The sequence below is a fragment of the Mustela nigripes genome, chromosome 3 (genome assembly GCF_022355385.1).
Source record: "Mustela nigripes isolate SB6536 chromosome 3, MUSNIG.SB6536, whole genome shotgun sequence".
Classification (NCBI taxonomy): domain Eukaryota; kingdom Metazoa; phylum Chordata; class Mammalia; order Carnivora; family Mustelidae; genus Mustela; species Mustela nigripes.
In genome coordinates, this window is record NC_081559.1 from 61,008,220 (window position 1) to 61,033,940 (window position 25,721).

The following is a 25,721-nucleotide window of genomic DNA, read 5'->3' on the forward strand; positions in this document are numbered from 1 at the left end:
AAGATTTAAAAACCTTATGCAGATCCATATATGAGATATATCTATGTAACCGATGTGTATGAATAAAATACCTGACTAATAGAAGTGCTCTATTATAATGGAACTTTTTGTATTTCTAAATGGTACACTTATCTCACAAATCAAATAGAGATATAGTCAGAAAATGTGTACCATTTAGAAAATCTGAGAAATAATGACAAAATAAAAAATAAAATCACTGCAAGGAGATAATTATGGTACATACTTAAACTATGAATTATAATAGGTAATACTACAAAAAGTTCTATTATTTTTTTAAACTAAATCCAGACATTTGCATCGTATATGCTGCTTAAAATTTATTTCTCCAATCTCCTAGGTTGTTTAGTATAGTGCTACATATGATATTTGTCAATTTTCTAAAGTGTAGTTAGGAAAATGCCAAATTTATGGTGTTCATAATATTTTTACTGGCAGTAGATATGCATCAGTGAGCATATTACAAAAACCACTTGAATTTTTGTTCCATTTATTATTAGAAATATTGTAGCTCTACTGACCACAACTAATCTATGAGTTTTTCTCTATGCTCCTTTTCTTAAAAACAAAACCAAAATCGTATTTATATACCAATCAATTTAATTAAAAGAAAATAGAATTAAAGCCTTTATCATAGACTTAATACCATGATTTATCTGGTATTTGTGGTTGAGGTACTGGGATCTCAATTCACGGAAACTTCACATTAGTGAAAAGAAGCTGGAGAAAATGTTTGGTCTCAAGAGGAATGTACTACATAAGAATGGTATTACAATGTAAACATTTTAAAATAATGCACGTTGATTCTAGGAATTTGATGTTTAAACATATTCTCAAGAAGAGAAGATTTCATCAGAGGACCATTCGGATGGCAGTGCTGCAGGTACAGCTGAATCAGGAAAAAGTATAATATTTTAGAAGTAGTATTTAGGCTGAATCATAGAGAATTTACAGGAAACTACAGTAGCTAATAACACAGTGCCTCTAATTATGATGAATCTTTAAGCTGAATTTGTTTCAGAATCCGCATGTATAATGTTGCTAATGCAAATATTTTATTTGTAATGGCGGAGATGGAAATGTCCTTTCACATCATCTCCTGCCAATGCAAAGTAGGCCCCTGACGTCTGCTTAGGATGGCTCTGTCCATGCAGTACTGCTTTCACATTGTTGGGTGAAATTCAATAGTGTTGGGGGTGGGGGGAAACACTTTACTGTAGAAGTTAGTTACTGTAGAAGTTAGTTATTCTGATGTGACTGTCCTAATAAACACAGCAGCAAGGTCATGTGTCACCACAGCCATTTTCAGGTGACACAATTACATCTTAGATGACTCAGCAGAGGTGTCAAAACCACATAAACTTTCTGTACAACACTCAAAAATGCTTCACGAATCTTTGATGATATTTAGGTTGATATGTAAATTATCTAGCCCAGAGTGTTCAAAGAGTCACTGTACAGCCACATCAGAGATCAAAAGCTTTGTGAGTTGTTACTCTACTGAACTTCAAAGTCTAAGAAAAATCATGAAAAAATTTAAATGAAAATTATTTTATACTTAATACCAGGAACTCTTGAAAAATAAAAGGTGCGAAGTCTTGGCTGAACTAAAGCTGTTCTTGTTTAAAAGTCCTCGCCTGCAGATGCTCCTGACTCTTAGTCCCTGTGAAGGCACAGATGAAGAGGAATTCTCACAACGCAACCACGGCATGAAACCAAAACTTCACCTATTGCCAAAATCTGAGAGGAAGTTTTGGTAACTGGAAGAACGGTGAGAAGGGATTTTAAAGTGTGGGAAATAGACTCGCAATTTTATGATTTTTACTGATTTTATCTCCTTGAAAGGGGTAGAGAAATGATTTTTTTTTTTCTTCTTCAGGTCACCTTATCACTTCTTCCCTCCAGGTGCACTCCCTTGAGAGGGTCCGAACCACAAAAACCTGGGACAGAGCTACACTGTTCTTCTTGTCACCCCCCAAGTCCCACATACATGGTAAAGGCAGTCGAAGGGATACTAGGCAGGAAGAGAGTGGTTGTGTACAGTGTTTACTGGAGATTTCATGTTGCGTTCTAGCAACCATGCTCCCATACAAGTCAAGTCCTGCAAAAAAGGATGCCCGGAGACCTGGTATCACTCCTTTCTGTGACCTATAGTGTCTTGACTCCACTGTGAAGAGGATGGGAGAGCTAGTGAATGTGACAGGTAGTGGAAAGTCCCACTTCAATGCAGAGGGACCTCATTAAAAGGTTAAAAGCTACTACTTTAAAAGATTAAAAGCTACTAGTATTAGTATAAAAAGCTACTAGTATACTGAGATTAAAAGCTACTAGTATACTGAGAGTGGGCCCAAGAACATGTTTATCTACTTGCCATAACATTATAGATCATAGAGAGAGATTGTATTGGAACAGAGCTGGGGCGGGGGCAAGGGTTAATTTGCTCATTTGCAATAACTAAATGTTTTCTATCAATACATGTTGAGAGTCTAGACAGACATGAATTACTCAGTGTTGAGTAACTGAAGAGAAAAGGAAATCCATCTTAGAAATTATGAAAAACTACCTGGGAAAGAAAGACCTTGCAGAGAGGTCTGCATGAGTGGCTCCATCAGTTATGTGTCTGCCTTTGGCTCAGGTCATGATCTCAGTGTCTTGGGATGGAGCCCCGCATATATATATATATATATATATATATATATATATATATATATATATATATATATATGCCAGCTGAGATGATAATTCATTATCTGGATTAAAATTCACACTGGAGACAGTAAAAGACAGATTTGACACTGCAGAAAATTGAATTAGTAATGTGAACAATGAGTGACTCTCTCCCAATGTACAGAAAAAGGCAAAATAGTAAAAAAGATGAGGAGGGCAATAATAGATCTGACAACCCAAGAATGGAAAGTCAATCTCAAGATTATACATGTTCTAGAGACTAGAATAATTAGATCAGAAACACCCATAAAAGGTAATTGTTGAAAAATGTCCTGGGTTGATAATGGCAGTTAAAAGGATTCTCCATGTTCCAGACAAAAATCAATACAAAGAAATCTATAGATAGGCACATTTTGGCAATACTTTAAAAAAATTCCAGTAAATTTACAGAATACTTCAAAAGTGTTGACGACATAAAAGGTAGCTCCTCTGTAACAATGAAAATGATGAAAGATAAATATCATACAATTTCACTCATATGTGGAATTTAAGAAACAAAACAGGTGAACATAGGGGAAGGGGTGGAAAAATAAGACAAAATCAGAGAGGGAGACAAACCATAAGAAACTCTTACCTCTAGGAAACAAACTGAGGGTTGACCGAGGGGAGGGGTTGGGGGATAGGATAATTGGGTGATGGACATGAAGGGGGGATATAATGAGCACTGGGTGTTCATTGCAACTAATGAATCACTAAACTCTACCCCTGCAACTAATAATACACTATATGTTAATTAACTGATTTTAAATTTTAAAAAATCACGATGACATCAGATGATTCCTCTATTATGTATATATTGGGAGGAAGAGAATGAAACAACCAACTTAGTACTAATTTTCTATAAAACCCAGAGAGAAAAAGATTTAATGCAAAAGTTTTATAAAAAAACAATTCTTTTGTGAATAAAGATAGCAAAATTTATTTTCACATAAACAAATTCTCAAAAAAGATATCATCCATGTATTTTTAAAAGTAACAGAAAAATATACATCGGTGAACCAAAAGACAAATCAAAATTAATTTAAAAAGCCTGGGATGCCTGGGTGGCTCAGTTGGTTAAGTATCTGCCTTTGGCTCAGGCCATGATCCCAGTGTCCTTGGATCAAGTCCTGAGTCGGGCTCCCTGCTCCATGGGTTGTCTGCTTCTCTCTCTGCCTGCCCCTCTCCCTGCTTGTGCACACTCACACTGACTCCTCTCTCTCTCTCTCTCTCTGACAAACAAACAAATAAAATCTTAAAAAAGAAAAAAAGAAAGAAAAAAATGACAATGTTACATGAAAAGTGTTTAGAGCTTGGCCCTTATTCTTTGTGGACCCCGAACATATGAATCCCATTGGATGTAGTGTTTACAGCTGGATTTGGAGTCCAGGTTAGCATGATACATCTCCATGCTCCCCCTAGCTCTTCCAGTCCCTTTGCAGTACTGGAGATTGGCAGCGCTGCTCTATTCACTGACAAGCAGTTCAGAAGGGCCATATTAACAACACCGCTTAACACCCCTGAAGCCAGACTATCTCGGTTGAATCCAGTTGCTGGAAATTTTGTAATATGAGGAAGTTGTTTAACCTCTCTGTGCCTTAGTTTCCTTGTCTGTAAAATGGGAGTAATAGCAATATCCGTCTCATAGAGTTAATAAGAAGTTAATAAATCAACAGACCCTGACATTAGCTATTGTTATTTCAGATTTTGACATAACACTTCACATTATGTATTTTACATGTGTAAACTGGAGAAATGAATAAAAAACAACACAGCAATCTTCTCTGATGGGAAGAGAGTATAATACATTTTTTGTACTGTATAATGCAGACCAGGCACAAGAGGAATCCCTTATCTGCCACTTTTTAGTAGTGTGAATTTGCACAAATCACTGAAACTCTCTGAACCTCAATTGTTGTCATCTGTAGAGTGGGGTAAATTATATTTAATGTATGGGTAAGTTGATCAGCTCATCCTGTTTCGCTCTGGATGTTTTTAGTTTTTTTTTTTTTTTGCACCTGAACTTTCACATGCTAAAACCCCTCAGTGCAGGGGGTGTGTGGGTGGCTCCATTGGTTAAGTGTCTGCCTGTGGCTCAGGTCATAATCCTGGAGTCCCAGGATCCAATCTGCATTGAGCTCCCTGCTCAATGGGGCGTCTGCTTCTCCCTCTGACCCTTCTCCCCTCATGCTCTCTCTCTCTCTCAAGTAAATAAATAATATTAAAAAACCCCTCAGTTCAGATACACTGGGACCACTGGTCACTTTATTATGGGGTTGTTAAGATCTGACAAGTATGTAGCATATGATCTTAAAGCCTGAGAGTTCAATAAATGTTTTGCATTATTTATATTTGTTTTTTTTTAATAAGGCTTCAAAATCCAGTGTGTATCTTTTATGTCCAACATGTAATTTGTACTCACCATATTTTAAGAACTCAGTCACCACAAACGGCTTGTGGCTACCATGTTGGACAGCCCAGCATTATACTGGTGTTGGAATAAGTTAAAGAAGATATAGGTACCTCCAAAAATTGTTTTTTTTCTCTGTCAAGAAAATAATGATAGTTTTTCATCTTTCTTATTTCACATGCTCATTCAAAATTTCCAAATCCATGAGTTCTTTGATGAAGTAAAAGGGTATTAGTGTATATCATATTTGATCAACATCGATCAACAACTTGGTGTATATGTAAGGTTTTATTCAAGCACTTTGCTGAGGGAAACCAAGCCAAAATGTAGGCAGCTAGAAAATCCTGGGGCGTTTTTTTACTGCTCACTTGTTTGTAAGTGGTTTATATGTAGGGGTGCCTGGGTGGGTGGCTCAGTCAGATAAGTGGCTGGCTCTTGATTTCAGCTCAGGTTATGATCTCAGGGTCCTGGGACTGAGCCCTGTGTTGGACTCCCTGCTCAGAGGGGAGTATGCTTGAGATTTCTCTTCCTCTCCCTCTGCTCCTTCCCCACTCATTCTCTTTCTCTCTCCAAAAAAATTAAAAAAAATTTTAAACATATAATGTATTATTTGCTTCATGGGTACATGTCTGTGAATCATCAGTCTTACACAATTCATGGCATTCACCATAGTATATACCCTCTCCAATGTCCATAACCCTGCCACCCTATACCTCCCTTCCCCACCCCCCAGCAACCCTCAGTTTGTTTCCTGAGATTTTCTCCCTCCCCAGTCCCATCTTGTTTCATTTTTTCCCTTTCTTCCCCTGACAACCCTCCACCCTGCCTCTCAAATTCCTCATATCAGAGAGGTCATATGATAATTGTCTTTCTCTGGTTAACTTATTTCACTTAGCATAATGCCCTCTAGTTCCATCCACATCGTTGCAAATGGCAAGATTTCTGTTTTTTTTTTTTTTTGATGGCTGCATAGTATTCCATTATATATATATGCCACATCTTCTTTATCCATTCATCTGTTGATGGACATCTGGGCTCTTAACATAGTTTGGCTATTGTGGACATTGCTGCTATAAACATTTGGGCACATGTACCCCTTTGGATCACTACATTTGTATCTTGAGAGTAAATACCCAGGAATATGATTGCTGGGTCATAGGATAGTTCTATTTTCAACTTTTTTGAGGTAACTCCATACTGTTAAAAAATAAATAAATCTTTAAAAAAATGGTTTATATGTAGTCTGTAGTCTGTAGTCTATATATATGGTATATATGTAGCCCAAATTATTCTGGACTAGAGAGCAACCTTTATTTTTTGGTCACCCTGTTTTTTGGTCTGAAAAGTGTTTGCCTGAGAGGTTATTAGTCACAAGAAATACAACATGGTGGTAGATTAAGTTTAATGCTTTTGAATTTTTGTTTCACTTGCCTATATCCCAGGTGACTAGGATTAGGTCATGTTTCATGATCCTAATGGATATCAGAAACTTGCCTAAATTTTCCATAGCTGTTGCTAAATTTTAGATATTCTGCACTAGACCTATGGACTAAGGCAGTTATATAGTCAATAATAGTATCATTAAGGAAGGAAAGGAAGGCAATTGGATCTTATCTTCCTCCAATACTGAGTCCGTGTTATAAAATGAAAAGAAGATAGCCCTTTTTAAGATTTCTTAATATCCTATAGCCTCTAATTATACACATTTAATGAAACCAGGAGAACCAGCTCAAATTAGGCTTAGTTTTTTCAACATATTTCTGAACTTGTTCAGTGATTTCAGAATAGATTCTAAAATCTATTCTCCAGTTATTTTAGATTAAAGGTAGGAGGTAGATGTTGAGACCATCTGGCCTACAGTGGCAAGTTCCATCGCAGATTCCAACCCTAATTGATTATTAGTGGCTCTCTCTGCTAAGGAGAACTGTGAAGTCTGGTATAGTTCTCTGTAAAAGATCGACTGAAGATGTCGGCCTCCGCTGTGGGAAGTGGGAGCGCATACGCACATCGTTGCCTCTCATTAACAGCAACCCTCGCAGAGAGGGAGCTCCTCACTTAGTAGGGGAAAGGTGATAGGGGTACAATCATTATTTCAGCAGACTGGAGCTGCAGGCAGTATTGTGTGGAAAACTGGGTCAGCAAGATGCTAAGCCGGAAGGAAAATTTGCTATTGGAATTCTTCAAAAAGAGTGGCACAAATGTGCACAGAGGCCATTCCTACTGAAACAGCTTGCCTGTAAGTGTCAGCATTTTTGTTTATGTTACAACCAGTGGGCATTAGCAGAATGTGGAATGACGACGCCAAAGAGGGTCAATTTTCAAAAGGGATAGTGTCTTACAATATCGTACGTATGTGTAAGACAGTATCAAAATATTCTATGGTCAGTTTTATCAGTATTTTAATGGAAAGTAGTTTATATTTGAGTCTTACAAAAATACTGTCTTTGAGATGTACAGTCATAAGCTATATAAGAACTATAAGTAATTTTGTGTAATCTGTCTTTATTACTTAGCAAATAGACAATTGGTCTGAGAAAGATGGGTGAATTCCAAGATCCAGGAATTTATATGTATCAGAACTGTGTCCAGAATAAGGTCTCCTGGTTCTGACAATATTTGAATTCTCCCCCTCCCCCCAAGATTTATTTATTTCAGTGAGGGGCGAGGGAGAGAATGAGCAGGAGGGCAGTAGGTGGGAAGGTGCAGAGGGGGAAGAGAAGATTCCCTGCTGAGTGGGGAGCCCAAACTGGGGTCTCATCATGGGGCTCGACATGGAGCTTGATCCTGTGACCCTGAGATCATGACCTGAGCCAAAATCAAGAGTCAGATGCTTAACGTACTGAGCCACTCAGGCACCCCAGTATTTGATTTCTGAAAGGGCTCACAATCTAAGTATCAGAGGCCTGCTAGGACCCCTTAAAGGTTATTTATTGCATTTTAACTCCCATTGGTAGAAGTTTCCTAAGATTATTTTGGATAGGTAGCTTTTATTGTCTTTAAAGATCCCCAGGATATTCTGTTGTTTCTGTCCTTAAATATGAAAGGGAAATGATATTCTTTATCTCTTACCTATCTTCTGCTTCACTACTTTTCTTCAACCACTTATTTTAGAGAAAGAGATTCATTAACATTTTTCATATATTATCTCATAGTTTTAAATATATAAATAGTTTCAATGTAGTCACATAGTTTAGGTAAGAAAAATCTATAACCAGCAAAAATTATGTATCTGTAATATATAATTTAGAGCTCTCTTTATTCTTATTGCGTCTTAATGTTTAGTGACTGGATGACTCAGTGGGAAAAAGGTCATTAATCATGATTATATATAAAACTCAGTTTGGGAATGCATAAAAAGTCTTGGTTTTAGCCAAAAGATGTCTGTATTCATTCATTAAGCATTTTGAATACTATGGACTAGTTTCTAGGTACAGTGAAAAAGCAACATGAAATAAACATGCAAAACTCATAGTTTGAGGGTAGAATATGCACATAAACTTAAAATGCTGTATTTCATATAAAAACATGGATAAAATGCTATTGGAGTACAGAAAATATAGTCTAGAAGACCTCATGGATGAGATGCCATCTGATCCTTGCAGATAACTTCCAAGGTAGACGAGACATACAAGAGAAAGGGCATAAGCAAAAGTGAAGAGATATAATGCCATCTTTAAGTAACAATGAATAGCCTGGTATGACTAAAGCATGGTGTGTAGGGGATGAAGTGGCAGAAGGTGATTCTAGAAAAGTGTATTGTATACTGGGACTATATCCTTAAGACATGGACAGTCATCGTACTTTTTAAACAGGGAAGTGGTGGAAGATGTGTATTTATAGGAATATTTGGGTAACTTAGACAGTTAAACATTTGCCTTCGGCTCAGGTCATGATCCCAGCGTTCTGAAATCGAGTTGCCTATCAGCTCCTGGCTCCTCAGGGAGCCTGCTTCTCCCTCTCCCACTCCCCCCGCTTGTGCGCTGCTCTCTCTCTCTCTCGCTGTCAAATGAATAAATAAAATCTTAAAAGAAAAAGGTGTGTATTAACAAAGATCACAGTAGTGGTAGCGTGGAGAGTAGATTGAAGAGGAGAGGTTATAGAGAACTGAAGGTGGGCATGGCTCAGGGACTTCATGGTCTCTTATACTTGCTTCATTCTTCCTTATTATTTTTCTACTGATTCATATTTTTATACATTGTTGCAGTTCCTTAAGACAGCTTATAAGATTGGTCTTGATCTTGGTCTTGGTCTTGATCTGGCCCCTGCCTGCCTTCAAGGCTTGGTCCGCCCATTCCTCAGCAGGGTCCAGCCTGGTGGAATGGTTTTCCATTTTACTCATGTTACAAACTCCTTCCTATCTCAGAGCTTCTACACATCTGGTGCCTCCTTCCTAAACTGTTCATTCCCTCCCCCTTTGCATGGGCAACTATGATTTTTTAAGTTGAAGCTTGGAATTACTGCTTTGAGGGATCTTTTCTCTATAGTTCCTTCCCTCAAAGCACACAGGCGTGAATGCAAAACGTATCCCAGGTCCAGTCATTTTACATCCCTTCTTAGTCTTCTCCTTTGTGCAAGGCCATCTAGATCCAGAAATAATTCCAGTTGTTTGCTTATGATCACTCTCCTTCATCAGGAAAGCGTTTGGATGGCTCATGTGCTCAGTAAATATTTTTGAATAAATGAACATGGTTGCCAGTCTAGGGGTTACACACAATTGTTGCCCAGCACCAGCTGGCTGTGGTCTTTGTATATGTGAGACAGAGGGGGAGAGAAGAGAAAGGTTCTGATTTGGTTAATCTTGCATCATGTTTTCATCTCTGTGGATGGAGTTATCAAGGTTACTGGGTGTGAAGCTTACTCAGCAGGAGTGACCGTCATTTAGGAGACTTAGTGACATTGGGAATGGCATGGCAGATACTCTAAAGTATACTTAACATGTTGGTGACCAGATAGGAAGAGCTGAGAAGTTCACAGACAGATAACATAGCAGACATTTAAGAACAAAATCAAACTATACAAATGGAGACTGACCATGCAAAAATAAGGGCTCAAAATTATTTGGATTCTATTTGATGACTAGCTGTGAACCAATGGCATAATGTTGCCATTTGAAATTTCAATGCCTGAAATATGTGAATGGGAGGATATTATGTAACTACTTCTCTCTTTTTTTTTTAAGATTTTATTTATTTATTTGACAGACAGAGATCACAAGTAGGCAGAGAGGCAGGCAGAGAGAGAGAGAGAGGGAAGCAGGCTCCCTGCGGAGCAGAGAGCCCGACTCAGGGCTCGATCCCAGGACCCTGAGATCATGACCTGAGCCGAAGGCAGCGGCTTAACCCACTGAGCCACCCAGGCGCCCCATAACTACTTCTCTTGATTATCATTTACCATATTGTTCTAGGCTCCTCTCCTTATCATCAAATGGTAAAAGAGAAAAAGACTGGTATAGAGATGAACAACAGAAATTAATACTGTGAAAAAAGTACTTAGAATAATACAAAGAGGAGTATTTAGAAAGATGTAATCCTTAAAGTTGATTTGATTTTTTAAAAAGTTTTTAAGCATGGACTATCAACCCAGCAGTTAGAAATTATTACTAAGGAACAAGAGGAAAACAGCATAGAATATTACATTTGTTAACAAGATTGTAAGCATGTGGGTAAGGACCATACCATGTGTTCACTGTTTTGCCTCAATGCCCAAGATAGTTCTTGGGAATAGGAAATGTTGAATAATGTAAGTTGAGTAAAATGAAAATAAGTGCTGGCTATTTAATATCTATATGCATGTACTGCTGTAGAAATAAGACCGGGCAAAATAGTTGATATTTGAGTGTTTATAATGTGAGGCACTGTCCTAAGATGTTTATATGCAATGAATATAATATATAATTAAATATATTTTTTAAAGATTTTATTTATATATTTGACAGACAGAGATCACGAGTAGGCAGAGAGGCAGAGAGAGAGGGAGAAGCAGGCTCCTTGCTGAGCAGAGAGCCCGATGCGGGGCTCAATCCCAGGACCCTGAGATCATGACCTGAGCTGAAGGCAGAGGCTTAACCCACTGAGCCACCCAGGTGCCCCTTGAATATTTTTAATAACTTACTTAAAATGTGGGTTTTATTTTTATTCAGGTATTGTGAAGCCAACAGATCAGATGAGTGTCATTGATGGGATAGCTGGTTACCACAGTTCCCAGAGGGAAGGAGTACACAGTGCCACTCAGGGCCATATGAGAGAGTACAGAGGCCAGTCAGGAGGCAGAGGGGTGAGGGGAAAGCACGGACAACAGCCTTTATCACGGTTTTCACAGGAATAATGGGCAAGGCAAGGTAAAGCAGACTGAGCAGGTTTAGGATTGGAGAATTTGAATGATTTCTATAGGCTGTGGGTTCTAGGGGTGATTCCTAGTTGTTCAGGATCTCGCCCTGTGGTGTTTTAAGGCTGGCAGATAGTGTCCTGGATGGCAGGAGCCTGATCAAAGGATGTGGGTGGAGGTATGGATGGATTTGTGATTTGCTGGTTTGCATATCAAAGCTGTGCTCACAGGGAAGTTGTTTGCTCTCAGAGAATTAGCTAACCTTAGGAGAGTCAGCCCCATCTTGGGTGCACTAGGTCCCAAGATGTCAAAGTATCCTAAACTATGGAAATTATTTTCTAAAACACAGTTAACACACAACCTCATGAGGTAGGAATTGCTATTATACAAACTTTCAGATGAGCATGGAGGCATGGACAGACTAAGTAATTTTCCTAAGGGAACACAATTAGTAAATGGTCAACTGGGTTTCAAAGCAGAGAGGAAAACTTCAGAGACTCAGTTTTTAACTGTCATGCTATATATTTGCCATATGCACAGTGAGCAAATATGAGATAAGACCAAAAACCCTACAAAGTTAAAGTATACACAGAACCATGAATATCAATGGGTTTAGTTTAGTGATTAAAATCTCGGTGAGAGGTGGATGGGTCATTAGATCGGGGAGATCTTTTATTTTCCTTTTTCTTTCATGAGGAAGACTTTATAGATGATGTTAGTTTTTTTGTTTTGTTTTGATTTGTTTTTCTAGGATGAGAAGAAAAATGGATACCTTTGGAACACAGTAAAGACTATGTTTATATCTTGTAAAATATTGTGACTTTTTTTTACATCAGTTTTCCACATTAGACCCTGGCCATGTATGGCAGAGACTATCTTATTTACTTTAGTATCTACGTAATACCTGCCTGTCTATATAGGGACAATGTAGGCATTGTCCCAGAATGTATCAGATATTGGAACTCTGCTAGTAGAGTAGTTCTATAGATGGAGAGATGATGACATAAGATAGAAATACATATGGGCAAATAGATACGAAGTTCAGGGTTTTTGAAGACAGTGTCCTGGCCTGGATTCCTTTGAACTCATGTTCTAAACCTAAATTTCTTCCTTATATAATAGTCCAGAAAGTACTGTGGAAAGGAAATAGGTACCTAGAGAGCTCGAGCCTATTTTCTTTATTCAGCAGACCAACATATTCCCGAGATCATTGCTCCCATAGTCTTTACTCATTAGTTATACAACTGGGAGCTCTTAGAGTGGCCCAGCTGCGCTGAGGCTAAGCTCAAAGAACTTGGAGAGATCATGACAGTGGACAGTTAAATATTTAAAGATAATAAAAGGAGGAAGGATTAGTACTACAATAAAATGCCATTAAACTTTAAAAAAAAATCAAATCAGCATATTTCTGTGTAAGGTTGGTAGTTCATTTTACATCCCTTAATCTGTAGGATGATATTTGTTCCGCTTGGGAAAACACTTCACCAAACATATTAGAGTTAATTGCATTTAGCTATTTTAGATTGTGAAATGAATGCGCATTGAATATTAGACTGTTCGTACCACAGTGTTTTGCAGAAAATGAAAAGCAAAAGGACATATTTCACATTAAAAAATTTTTACTTGTATTTTGAAGAAACTCAGAAGCTTGTAGGTAAGGTTTGCAGATCTGAGAATCTGGGTCATCATAGTGCACAAATGCTATTATACATCAGTGTTTATGAGAAATGATTTAAATACTTTTTCTTATTGCTTAGCAAGTCAAAGATGGTTCAGAGAATTATTGTGCTAGATAAAATGGATCAATCTTGTTTATCACGTTTTATGGATTATTTTTTGGTGCCTGCTTTGGTTCAGGTGGTTCAGAACTCAGGTTTAATGAATAATTGCTGGAGCTATTAATTGAAAATGTAGACTTTGAACTCATTTCCTTATATGACCCTGCAGAAGGCTATAGCTTTCAGCCCCCTGCAAGCCGACCCAGTTTGATTAACCATCTTTTCTTTTATTATTATCTATGGGGCAAGAAGAGGGCAAAATCAAAGAAATTTCTTTCTTTTTGTGATCAATGTCAGACCAAACTGGACATGGCCTATTATGTTTATCATTTATTAGTTTTTAGTATTTCTTTGCCTGTTTTTATTTATTCTTATGTGAGTGCCATGGCAATGGCAGGAGGATGTGAATTTGCCTGAGTCCCCTGTTAACTAGATAATTTTTAGCAGGTGGACAAACAAAGTTATACTATTAGTTATTATGTGTTTAGATTATTTGAACTTTTTTTTTTTTTTTAGATTTTATTTACTTATTAGACAGAAAGAGAGATCACAAGTAGGCAGGGAGGCAGGCGGGGGGTGGGTGGCAGGAAGCAGGCTCCCCGCTGAGCAGAGAGCCCGATGTGGGGCTCAATCCCAGGACCCTGAGATCATGACCTGAGCCGAAGGCAGAGGCTTAACTCACTGAGCCACCCAATCACCCCAATTATTTGAACTTCTATACTTTTAAGACAAAATTTCCATAAGAAGCAGGGCATAACAAATTAGCTAGCTAGATACACTTTTTAAGGGCCTTTTCAAAAATATTTCTGTAGTAATAATTCAGAAACAATTTTTTGAGCACCCACTATGTGATAGCTATGTGCCAACACTAGAATTACTAATATGAATAACACATAAACCTTGCTTCCAAGAAAAGATTGACTGATCATTCATTTTATTTCTCATCATTGAATTTTATAAATGTGAAATAGAATCTCAGTACAAACTAATGATTATAAAAGTTTGAAAATTTTAGTTGAGCCACATTCCTAGATCTTATATTTGAATGTTTATGCTTAACTGCTTAATACTCCTGTTTCTAGAATATAATAGAAATATCATGTGAGGAAAAGCTTTATAAAAATAACTTCATCATTTCTAGAGTTTCTTTTTCTGGTCACACCTTCTGACCTGATAAGCTTTTCATTGTCCTTGAAGATGGATCTAACTTAAGGTAAAAGAGAAAGCATTTTTGAGCTGTGTGCTGGGGCCAGATTTTTAAAGAAGTCCCATCATGTCCTTTGTTGATCAAAGTCATCAAAAGCTGGCTTTGAGCAGTGGAAACACAATCTTGATATTTTTGGTGAAGATTTACAGCCTCCCACTCTTAAGATCAATGGCAGCAAACTTTCAATAAGCAATTCCTTAACTCTATACTAAGCCCTTTATAACTGTTAACACATTTAACGCTCACAACATCCCTAGGAATTAAACTGCACAGTTTAGGGGCTATAAGCACACCCTCTGGAACCAGTTGGTCTGGCTTTGAATCTGCTAGGATGTCCCAGTTACATCCCACATACAACATTTCCTAAATGAGACCTATTGCTTTCCTCATCCACATGCCCCCTTACTTATATTTGCTACCTTAAACATTGTTACTGTCATTTTTATCCCCTCACCAACTCTGAAATCTGCATTTCTTTACCTCTTAAGCTCTAATATGATTTACTCACAATTCACCATTCTCGATTGCATTCATTGTAGCTCGCGGCATTTTTATGCAGGCTCTTCCACAAACCTCTTCTTTTGTCTTCAGTCTTACCCTGCTCTAATCTATGACCACAGAACTTCATACAAATTGGAGTCTGTCAGACCCATCTCATAATCCTTTGATTTCCCCTTTGTCTTCAGTTGATTTATAGAAAATTTTAGGTGAATACCTCTGTATACAAGAAATTAAGTTATATGCTGGGCCATTCACACATCCATAGTTTACTCTGATAGGCGTATAAACAGAATTATAACAGTAAAACATGATAAGTGCAATAAAAGGTATGAATGAAAAGTATATATAGGTAGCACATGGCTTATCTGTGAAGCCAGTACACAGTGTGGGGATTCCAGCTGGGTTTCAAAGATTAGCTTAAGTTTGCCAAGAGGATGGGTACGAGGATTCTTTCAAGTATATTCTGGGCAAATGCTCTAGGATGTGCAAATATATTTTTGACTTTCTTCATAGCATCCTAACAATCCCCCCACTTCTTCAACAAGTACTCAATGAACCAAGTGTTCTCAGAAGTGCTATATTTTTCATTTTCTCAATGCCTTTTTTTTTTTTTTTAAATGTCATGAACCATCTAGCAAACTACTACTCAGCCAGTGGTGTTTCTAAACTCAGTCGTCTTTACTAACCAGTTCCTCTGGTTAGGGGCCCCAAGCCCCTACTCCCAGGCTGTGTTGTTTGTGGCTCTTCTCTGCGTATTGATGTTTGTCCAGGGCTAGCTCTGATCTTCAAGTGGCTACTTTGTATTTAGGGATCATGCCCAGATACAACTAGGTCTTCCAGATGGGTTTTTAACAGCCCTGCTTGTACCACCTGACTTTGTCCACTCAAATAAAATAATCAGCATTTCTCTCCTAGAAATGGGGCATTTTGAGCTATGAGTCAGCTATGAGGCTGCTGACTCAAAGGGACATATACACACCCCTGCTGATTACTGGGTTGTTCTGGTTTCTCTATTTTCTGAAACTTGCTTGTTCAACATTTCTTTTAATTTTATGAGCCACTTCACTATGCTTCCAATCAATTGCTCCCCCCCCCCCTTTTTTTTTTTGGCTTGAGCTATCTGGAATTGATTGCCATTATTCTGCAACCAAAGCTCAAACCCTTCCCCCCCAAACCTTAAATATGACATTTAAACATTACGTAAAATGATTGATATTCATGTGTGGATTTACCTAAGACGTCACTGAAGTTAGTGATTGGCATGTAATAGACCTTCAGTAAATGCCAAATGAATGTATAAGTGAATTAATGGAATGATCTATTTGGGTTCAATTCCAACAATCTGGCGACATATCATTTAAAATTAAGACCCCAAATCATCAACAGCTGAAGATCTGTCTATTACTTGGGACTACAGAGTGATCAACAGATGCTACATTATGTCGACTGCAGCAGAGAATAGTTATTCTCTGACCATTCAAATTAGTTGCAGCTGAGCAGCTCCAGCTCTCTGCCAATACTTTGAGAGACCCTGGGACTGAATGTGTGTTGAAGGCAAAGCGGAGATTGTGTCCTTGTGGATATAAACACTGCAGAGTCAAGATGGGGAAATTAGTCTCCAGAGAAAGGGCTAAGGAAAGATAATTTACCCGAGACCAAAGTGGACCCATAAGAACAAAAAAGCTAAAAGGTAAAAAAGAATGACAGAATACTTGGGACAAGATAGTAAGCTTTTGGCCATTTTAAAAATAATTTCTGCGATAATGAGTGTACTTAAACTGCCATATTATTTTTATTTTTTGGTGTAATGTTTATAGAGCTGTAAATGTGTTTTGAAATGATATATCTCGTGCTCGCTTCGGCAGCACATATACTGAAATGATATATCTAAATTTCAACCAAATATATTTATATTAAGTATATTAAGTTTGTTGGCTCTCCCTTATAGCCATTACCTCAGGGAATCAAGAAATAACTATATTCCTGTTTTTTTTTTGAGACAAACCTTAATTTCAAAATGTAGCAACTTTATTTACATTAAAAGCAATATTTTTTTTTAAAAAAGATTTTATTTATTTGACAGAGATCATTTTTAAGATTTTACTTATTTATTTGACAGAGAGAGATCACAAGTAGGGAGAGAGGCGGGCAGAGGGGGAGGGGAGGGGGAAGTAGGCTTCTTGCTGAGCAGAGAGCCCCTGCGGGGCCAGATCCCAGAATCCTGGGATCATGATCTGAGCTGAAGGCAGAGACTTTAACCCACTGAGCCACCCAGGCACCCCTAAAAGCAATATTTTTAATGGAGAAAGTTACTTTCCGGGGTTTTATTATTTCACATGTTACTTTCATAGATAATCTGAACCATATCATTGTTGGATCTATTTAACATTCCCAGGGAACCAAATTCAATTTCTAATGTCTGTGGATATACCCGTGGGAAAGCAGATAGGGACTAATACTTACAATGATCTCAAAGAAACATTAAAGTTATAAACAGTACCAATTTTTCATAATTAATATACAGTTCTTTTTGAGCACAAGTTTAGTCCGTGCTTTCTCATTAACAATTTTTTATTCTGAAAAAATAAAGGAAAACTCTTTTTTAAATTAGTAAAGCTTTTAGCCTAAAGGGTCTCTCAGTAAGTACACATTTGAAGCAGAGTGGGTGATGTAGTCAAGGGAATTTTTAAGGAGCATAAAATATTTAAAGGTATGTCATTTTCCATGTCTGAAAGTACCATTAGTAAGAAATATTCTTCACTTGCCAGAAGGAGTAAGAAAATGTATGTTTAAAATACTGCTATTTCATCATTTTGGGAAACAGTTGACACTCCTCAAACAACCAGAAAAAAAATTGTTTTGATAACATTTCCTTTGAGCCCCTTAGAGAAGGAAGACATAACTCTAGTAGTATTTGACTTAGCATGCATGCATGCATTTATGTCAGTCTAACTCCTTATACACTTGAGGTGTTAATTCTGTGCTCCCTGATTCACATGGAACTAGATACTGTATCTGTTTGCCATGACAACACTATCTTGATGAAATGCTGCAGGCTCCTTATCAAAATGAGTCATGCTTCTGGTAGTGACAATATGACTCTCTTCCCAGAGCACTGCAGCAACTGATTCTTGTGTTAGGAAAAGAGGGAATGTTTCATGAGTGTGTGGGCTGTACACAGAACAAAGGGGTTATCTATAATTCAGACTAAAAATAAATCTCTGAGTTACCAACAGACTTCTCACCAAGGGCCCTGCTCCAGAAAAGCTTCAGATGAAAATTGGTGTTTGAAATTTTTCTAAAGAAGAATCCAAGTATAACACAGAATTGTACCTTTTCTAATATCTTTCTTTAAGTACTTAATTTTTTCCCCATACATCCTATTACTGGTAGTCTTACTTTGCCATTCATGTAATAATAAGATTGTAAAAATGTCATAAAGATGTTGTTATGGAACATTAAGTGTCTGGAGCCAGGGAATAGTAAATCCACTCTCCAGACAGGAACTAACGGTGACATTTTTCAGGAGACATGCTGTCAAGCCAAGAATGACATTGCTATAAATGTGAAGGAGAGGTTTATTATCTAGTTTTCTTGCTTACTGACAATAGGGTACAACAAAATATAAAATTTCTGGGTTAACATCCGATAACAACTCTGTGACATAATACTGTATGTTTCTGGGTATAAATATAAATTATGAAGTCTTTGTGTATAATTAGTACAAAGAGCTTATCAGCAATCAATAGCATTGTAGATGCAACAAATTAAAGAGCACTACTCTGGGTTTGCCTCTGATATGTGACCATCAGAGCATTCTACATTGTTCTACATTGAATACACTTGTAATTTCTCTTATGATGCCAACTGTAGATGATTTTTAATAGGCCCGTTTCTGATTCTTGGCCCATTTCTTTGTTGCCTGGGTCATATGATCTCTTACCTCATAGTAAATGTATAATCAGATCAAACGTGTATGGAGTGAAGTGATGTTTTATTTTAGAGGAGTGGCTCTCAAATTGTTCTCAGGACTCCTTTATGTTCTTGAAAGCTAGGGCGCCTGGGTGGCTCAGCTGGTTAAGGGACTGTTTTTGGCTCAGGTCATAATCCCAGAGTCCCAGGATTGAGTCCCGCATCGGGGTCCCAGCTCCGGGGAGGGGGGGGGGGTCTGCTTCTCCCTCTGACCTTCTCCCCTCTCGTGCTCTCTCTCTCAAATAAGTAAATAGGAGAATCTTAATAAAAAGAAGTTATTGAAAACCTCAATGTGTTTTCATTTATGTGGATTAGATAGGTATTGCTATTTACCACGGTAGAAGTTAAAACTGAGAAAAAAGAGAAGTAAAAACTAAGAATTTTTAAAAAATATGTATTTATTTTAAAATAAAAATAATACAGCCAATACATGGTAACATAAATAGCATATTTGTGTGCGTCTGTGTGTATGTGTGTGAAAACAATCTATTTTCCAAAACAAAGGATATTCACTGAGAACAGTGGTGCTGTTTTAAACTTTTGTAAATCTTTTTAATGCCTGACTTAATAGAAAACAGCTAAATTTCCACATCCACTTTTATGTTCAAAATATAGCAATCTGTTGTTTTGGTTGAAGTATACAGAGAGTGTGCCCTCATACAGACAAATAATTGGAAAAGGAAGAGTGTCTTAACAGCCTTTCAGATAATCAGGGATATAATTCTTTGATACTACATTAAAACTCAACAAGTGGGTATTTCTTATGGTTAGTTGCAATGTGGGCTCTGAAAACAAATTGGTAAATTTTGCATACTCTCTGGCATTTAAAAGTTGTTGAACTATATTGTATTTTGAATGGGTATTAACTCCTATGCGACCTTTTTTTGTTATCATGTGTTGGTCAATTGGAAAATATTGCTTCACTGAATTAGGCAGACCTTCCCTATATTAACACACTTCATTATTTAATACAGAAAAAATCACATGTGTTTATAACATCACTGAACTCATCAGAAAAGTTTGTAAGTATTGTAAAGCTGCCAGGTTTATGGCAGATACAAGTTTTTCAAAATTTTTATTTTTGCTTGAAATTTTGAATTTTATTTCTGGCAAAAATAGTGTCAGTTGTTTGACTTGAAGTGACAAGCTTATTTCATTCCTTTCCAAGAAAATGCCTGTCAGATACCCAAGTCTGAAAAACCATAGCTTATCTGTCAGTTGTTCTTTCAAGTGAAAATGGTGTTTCATGAAAAATGCAGCTAGCTTATCTCCATGTTCAATCACCAGTTGCTTTTCCTCAAAATGGCAGGTAGAAAGCAGAGACTTTTTTGGGTCCTCCCATATTGTCACGCAATACTCAAAATGCATATACACAAGGGTCAAGATTCTATAAAATTAATAATTTTGACTCTTTCATCTAGCACATTGTTAAGTAAACTTGGATTTAAAAAAAAATTAAAAAGTTATATGTGGCTGAGTGAGAACATAATGCTTATTCATATCATTTGGTGTCATTCCGTTGATTCAGGCTAAGACATACCCAGTTTTATCTACCAATGGTTTGGCACCATCAGTGCAAATGTCAACATAGTGAAAAAGGCAAATATCATATTACATTATTGGGTGACTTAGTATTATGAAAATGGTAGGTTCCCTGCAGAGGTCTTGTGTGCAACTGTCTAAATCTAACACTTTATTACAGTGTTCTTGTTATCTATTGCCACGTAGAAAACCATCTAAAAATTAGTGGCTTAAAATGACAATTTAGCGTTTTCTCTCATAATTCTGTGAATTGATTCAGTTCAGAAGGGAGGTTTTTACTGAAGGTTTCTAAAACACTTGAGGTCGTGAGCTGGGGCGGAGTCATCCAAAGACTTCCTCTCTGTGCTAGTCAGGATTCTCCAGAGAAACAGAACCAATAGGATATGTATAGATATACGGAGGAAGACATTTGTTATTGGAATTGGCTCCCGTGCTATGGAGGCTGAAAAGGCCCACAGTTTGCCACCTGTGAACCAGAGAACTGGAAACGTCAGGGTTGAAATTCAATGTCTGTGAAAATCAGGGGTCTGACGGTACAAGTCCCCGTGTGAGTTTAAAAGGCTGAGAACCAGGAGCGCCGATGTCTGAAGGCAGGAAAAGATAGCCATCTTAGCTCAAGAAGAAATAGAGAATTCACCTTTCCTCTGCCTTTTTGCTCTCTTCACCTCTGAAAAGATTGGATGATGCCTGCCCGAATTTTTGAGGGGATCTTCATTACTCAGTCTTCTGATTCCATTGTCAATCTCTTCCAGAGACAGACTGAGAAATAATGTTTAATCAGCTATTTGGTCATCCTTTTGCCCAGTCAAGCTGACACATAAAATTAACCATCACACTCCCTCACATGTCTGCTTGAGGAGATTGGGTTGGAACAGGTGAAGGAAGACTGAGCATCTTGCTCTCATTGTGGCCTTTCCATTTGGCTAGCATGGGCTTCCTCACAGCGTAACAGTCTTAGGGTGGTTGATTCTCCAACATGGTGCCTGGCTTTTCCTGGAAAGAGTCTTCTAAGAGATAGGAACGTGAGCTCCAGTACAAAAAACTGGCACACTATCACTTCTGCTGTGATCTCCTGAGCAAAGCAATCACAGAACTCATACAGATTCATAGACCCCCTTCTCAACAGGAGGGGTAAAAGGAATTTGTCTTCGCAAATAGTGTGATCTTGGAGAGACATTTCTTAGATTTTTCCAAATCTCATTTTCCTTGTCTGTAAAATGGAGGTGGCAACTGCCCCTACCTTATAGGGTCTTTATGAGGATTAAATGACCCAATTAAACAAGCCTTAACAGGGTGCTTCCCAAATAGTAGAATTTATTATGTGTTAGATGTTATTATCATTTTTACTATTTCATTTTTATGCTGTTATTTCATGATAGGCAAAAATTAGCCAATATTTTCTATGGTTTCAATTCAGCTTATCCTTTTAAAATCTCACCAGCTTGAGCTTCTTGGAATTGAACTTTCTCTTTCTTTGCTCAGCTGTCACAGTCACGTCAGTTTTATATACCAGTTATTCCAGTAGAAATACAGAGCACAGAGGAAGGCTGGATTGCAAGAGAATAAGCTTCTCTCCAGGCTGCACTTCAATGTTGGTGACCTTGTTTGTGTCTCTGTCCAGAAACTGCTGCCTGGGTAGGATTCCAAATCATAAACTTTGTAGACTAGCTGTCTGGAGCTTGTATATGAAGTCTCTTGCCCTCTTGGGACAACCCTCCCAAGAATGCCCTTATCATTACATTTTTTTAATCCTAATTTTTACTCATTAGTAGGCCATTTCACAAGAAGATGTTAACATACCACACACTCAATAGCCTCTTACCACTCTTTAATCTTTACTACAAGCTCTAAAATCAAGTGAAGAACAAGTCTTGCACTGTATGTGAGTGACAAACCAGTATGGATACAACATCTTTGCAAAACTGAAAAACATAGGAAAAACAAATTAAAACTTCCTCTGCTGGACAAAGTAAATCTTACCACTTTCACTGGTAGATTTGAGTACTTCATCTCTAAGTATGGTAAAGTTTGTATCTTTTCTTTTATGAAGAGACAAAAAGCAGGAAAAATGTTCAAAACAAAATTTGCATTTCAAAAGCAATGAAGAAACTGTGTAGACTAAAAGACTACCACTACCCTTTCAAAAATATGCTTCAGTGCATCTTTTCTAACCTTGGTCTAAATGGTAGGGATGAGTGTGGCTTAACAAGCACCATCCCCTCCAGGTCTCATTTAATACTTAATTCCAAGGCTAAAATGTTTGACCCTCTTGCCAACTGACAAGGCAGCACCCAGCCTCCATTGTAAAATATCTTTTCCTGGAATAGACTTTTTTTTTTTTTTAAAGATTTTATTTATTTATTTGACAGAGAGAGATCACAAGTAGACAGAGAGGCAGGCAGAGAGAGAGAGAGGGAAGCAGGCTCCCTGCTGAGCAGAGAGCCCAATGCGGGGCTCGATCCCAGGACCCTGAGATCATGACCTGAGCCGAAGGCAGCGGCTTAACCCACTGAGCCACCCAGGCGCCCCTTGGAATAGACTTTTAATGGAAATGTCATTTCTATGTATTAGTAGTAGTAATTCTAATTTTTAAATTTGCCCTTATTTAGGTAAACAACCATAGCTGATAGGAAAACTTTCTGCCAATTAAAGCAACTTTTGAAAACATTTACAGAATATATAATCTTGGTTTCCTTCTTAACAGTGTCGCCAGTTATAATAGTCTTCCACTATTTGAAAGATAACTAGTCTTTTTTATTTAGATGCCAACCTTTGGTTATTCACAAATAGAAACCATTTGTAGGCATGCATCCCATTTCTGTTGCCATCTCATACTCTTGGGTGCTTAAGTATTACCAAGAGATCCCTCACACTTGGGAAGTTGTTAATTAGGATAATAGGGGTAATAGACTTGGTCAAATGAAAGAATGCTCTTAGAAGATTGGTTCTGTTTCTAGTAGCTTGGAGTGTATTCAACTATCTTCTAAGAGAGAGAGCATGAAGCAGGCTCCCTACAGAGCAGAAAGCCGGATGTGGGGCTCCATCCCAGGACTCTGGGATCATGACCAGAGCCAAAGGCAGAGGCTTTAACCCACTGAGCCACCCAGGCACCCCAGAATACCTCCATTTTTATACTCTTATGAGGGGTAGTTTTCCCTTTCTTATATACAATTAAAATAATCATTGTCAGAACAGGGGGTATTTATATATATTTTTTAAGATTTTATTTATTTCACAGAGAGAGAGAGATCACAAGTAGGCAGAGAGACAGGCAGAGAGAGAGAGGAGGAAGCAGTCTCCCTGCTGAGCAAAGAGCCCGATGCAGGGCTCAATCCCAGGACCCTGGGATCATGACCTGAGCCAAAGGCAGAGGCTTTAACCCACTGAGCCACCCAGGCGCCCTGGTATATATATTATTTAACTTAACTAAAACCTTAACATTGAGTATATTTTTTCTTCAGCAGACTGGTAATCATGATTCATCAATGTCAGCTTGCATATTTAAATACATCTTTGGTGTGACTGTGTGTTTTGAGGAGCTTCATTATAGGAATTTTTTAAAAAATCAGAAACATGAAATAAACATGAAAAAATAACTCTTCTAAGCATGTACATGCTAATGGTACCAGTTTCTTTTAAATCCTGACCCATAGATATTCTCATACATGTATGTTTGTGCTTATGTATGTTTCTGTATACAAAGGCGTAAATTATTTGTGCATTTTTTCGCCAGACTCAGATCATAAAGTAATATTATTTTATATCATGCCTTTTTATTGAAAAATCTATGCTGTCAGGAATTTATCCCACAGATACCCTGCAAAAGAACATTATTTCAGAAGTATAAGATTAATCATTGTGGCATTGTTTGTAATAGGAAAAGCTAGAAAATTATTCTGAGTTTAAGATATCAAAAGCAGATTTAAAATAAAATAATATTTTAGCACCCTCCCCTCAAACCCAAGCTCTTACGCTAGCTTATCATCCCTTCCTTAGTTGAATCGAGATGATCTCTCTCTTCATTTATTGGGTTAGTTTGGGAAGTCACTTTTGGCCAGGGATCTGCTCCTGGCCCTGGGCCTTGTGGTATTGTTTTTGTTCCCTCATGTGGCTTCTAGTCTTGTGGCCTAGTTACCTCCTTTTTACTTCTCAGGTTCACGTACATTTCCCTTGGTACAGGAAACTAGTGAAGAATGGCTTAAGTGCCCACTTTTTGTTCACAGAGAACCCTGTACGTCCCCCTTCACTTAGCTTCTCGCACAGTGCTGGAATTGCTTGTTTGTCTCGGTATCCCCTGCTAGTCAGTAAACTCCATGAAAGCAGGGCGTGTGTATCCCTGGCTGATGTTTTGTCAGCATTTAGCACTGTGCCACGCACAGTAGGTGTGCAATGTATATGTTAACTGAACTAATCATCACCTTGCTTGAATATTGCTTTGACCTTTCTACTGTTCCTGTTTATATTTTTGGTTCATTTTCTTCTATGTATATGTCCATGCTGCCTGATCCTAATTGGGTAAGACATTGTCTGTTTAATCCATCTTTCCCCATGTCCATAACAGAACAGTTCATGTGATCAAGGCTTTAAACTTAAAACAATTGGTTCCAAGATTAAATTATTTTAAGTTCAAGGACAGAGCTACAGTTTTTTTTCATCTCTCATACCTTCTGATTTTCTACATAACAGTATATTCAATAAATATTAAGTAATAGAAAATGTGATTTCAGAGAAAATATTGACTAAAGATGGCAGTGGAACAGCAAACATGTCTAATGGGGCAATGTACTAAGTAGAGCTTGTTTGGACAGGTTTGGCATCAGCCAACCTAAATTTAAACGTTGGTGCTGCTGTTGACTTTGTGATCCCGTGCCTCAGTTTTTTCCATCTTTAAAATGGGACTAATATTACTCACTTCACTGGGGGGTCTTGTGAGGAACAAATAGGATAAAATTTGATAAACGTGGGACATATAGTACAGTGGTCTATAGTAGTTGTTTTGTTATTTTCTTTCTCACCAATTTATAGCCTTTGTTAAGATAAAATAAAAGATTCTTCACATTCATATATCATGCCTATATATTTACTGGTGTATTTTCTTTTACAAAAAAGAGATATTAAATAAGTATAAAAGCTCTCCAGGCTTTTATAATTCTGGGCATCTAGGAGTATGTACAATAAACAAATGAATTTTATGTTGCAGCTTCCAGAGATGGAGAAATCGGAGACTGGACCAGAATGTTGGGAGGATACAACTCTGCCAATA

The 25,721-nt window shown here is 37.6% G+C and overlaps 1 long non-coding RNA gene across 2 annotated transcripts; it reads left to right on the forward strand.

The window, feature by feature from the left end:
* The first annotated feature begins 826 nt into the window (after positions 1–826).
* On the forward strand, positions 827–25,721 carry LOC132012982 (uncharacterized). 2 transcript variants are annotated; one of them, XR_009402832.1, is made up of 3 exons: positions 827–901; positions 1,649–1,789; positions 25,659–25,721. It is a non-coding gene; the product is annotated as an uncharacterized LOC132012982 (long non-coding RNA). The 2 variants fall into 2 exon arrangements; XR_009402830.1 differs by lacking the exon at positions 25,659–25,721 and adding an exon at positions 1,898–1,961.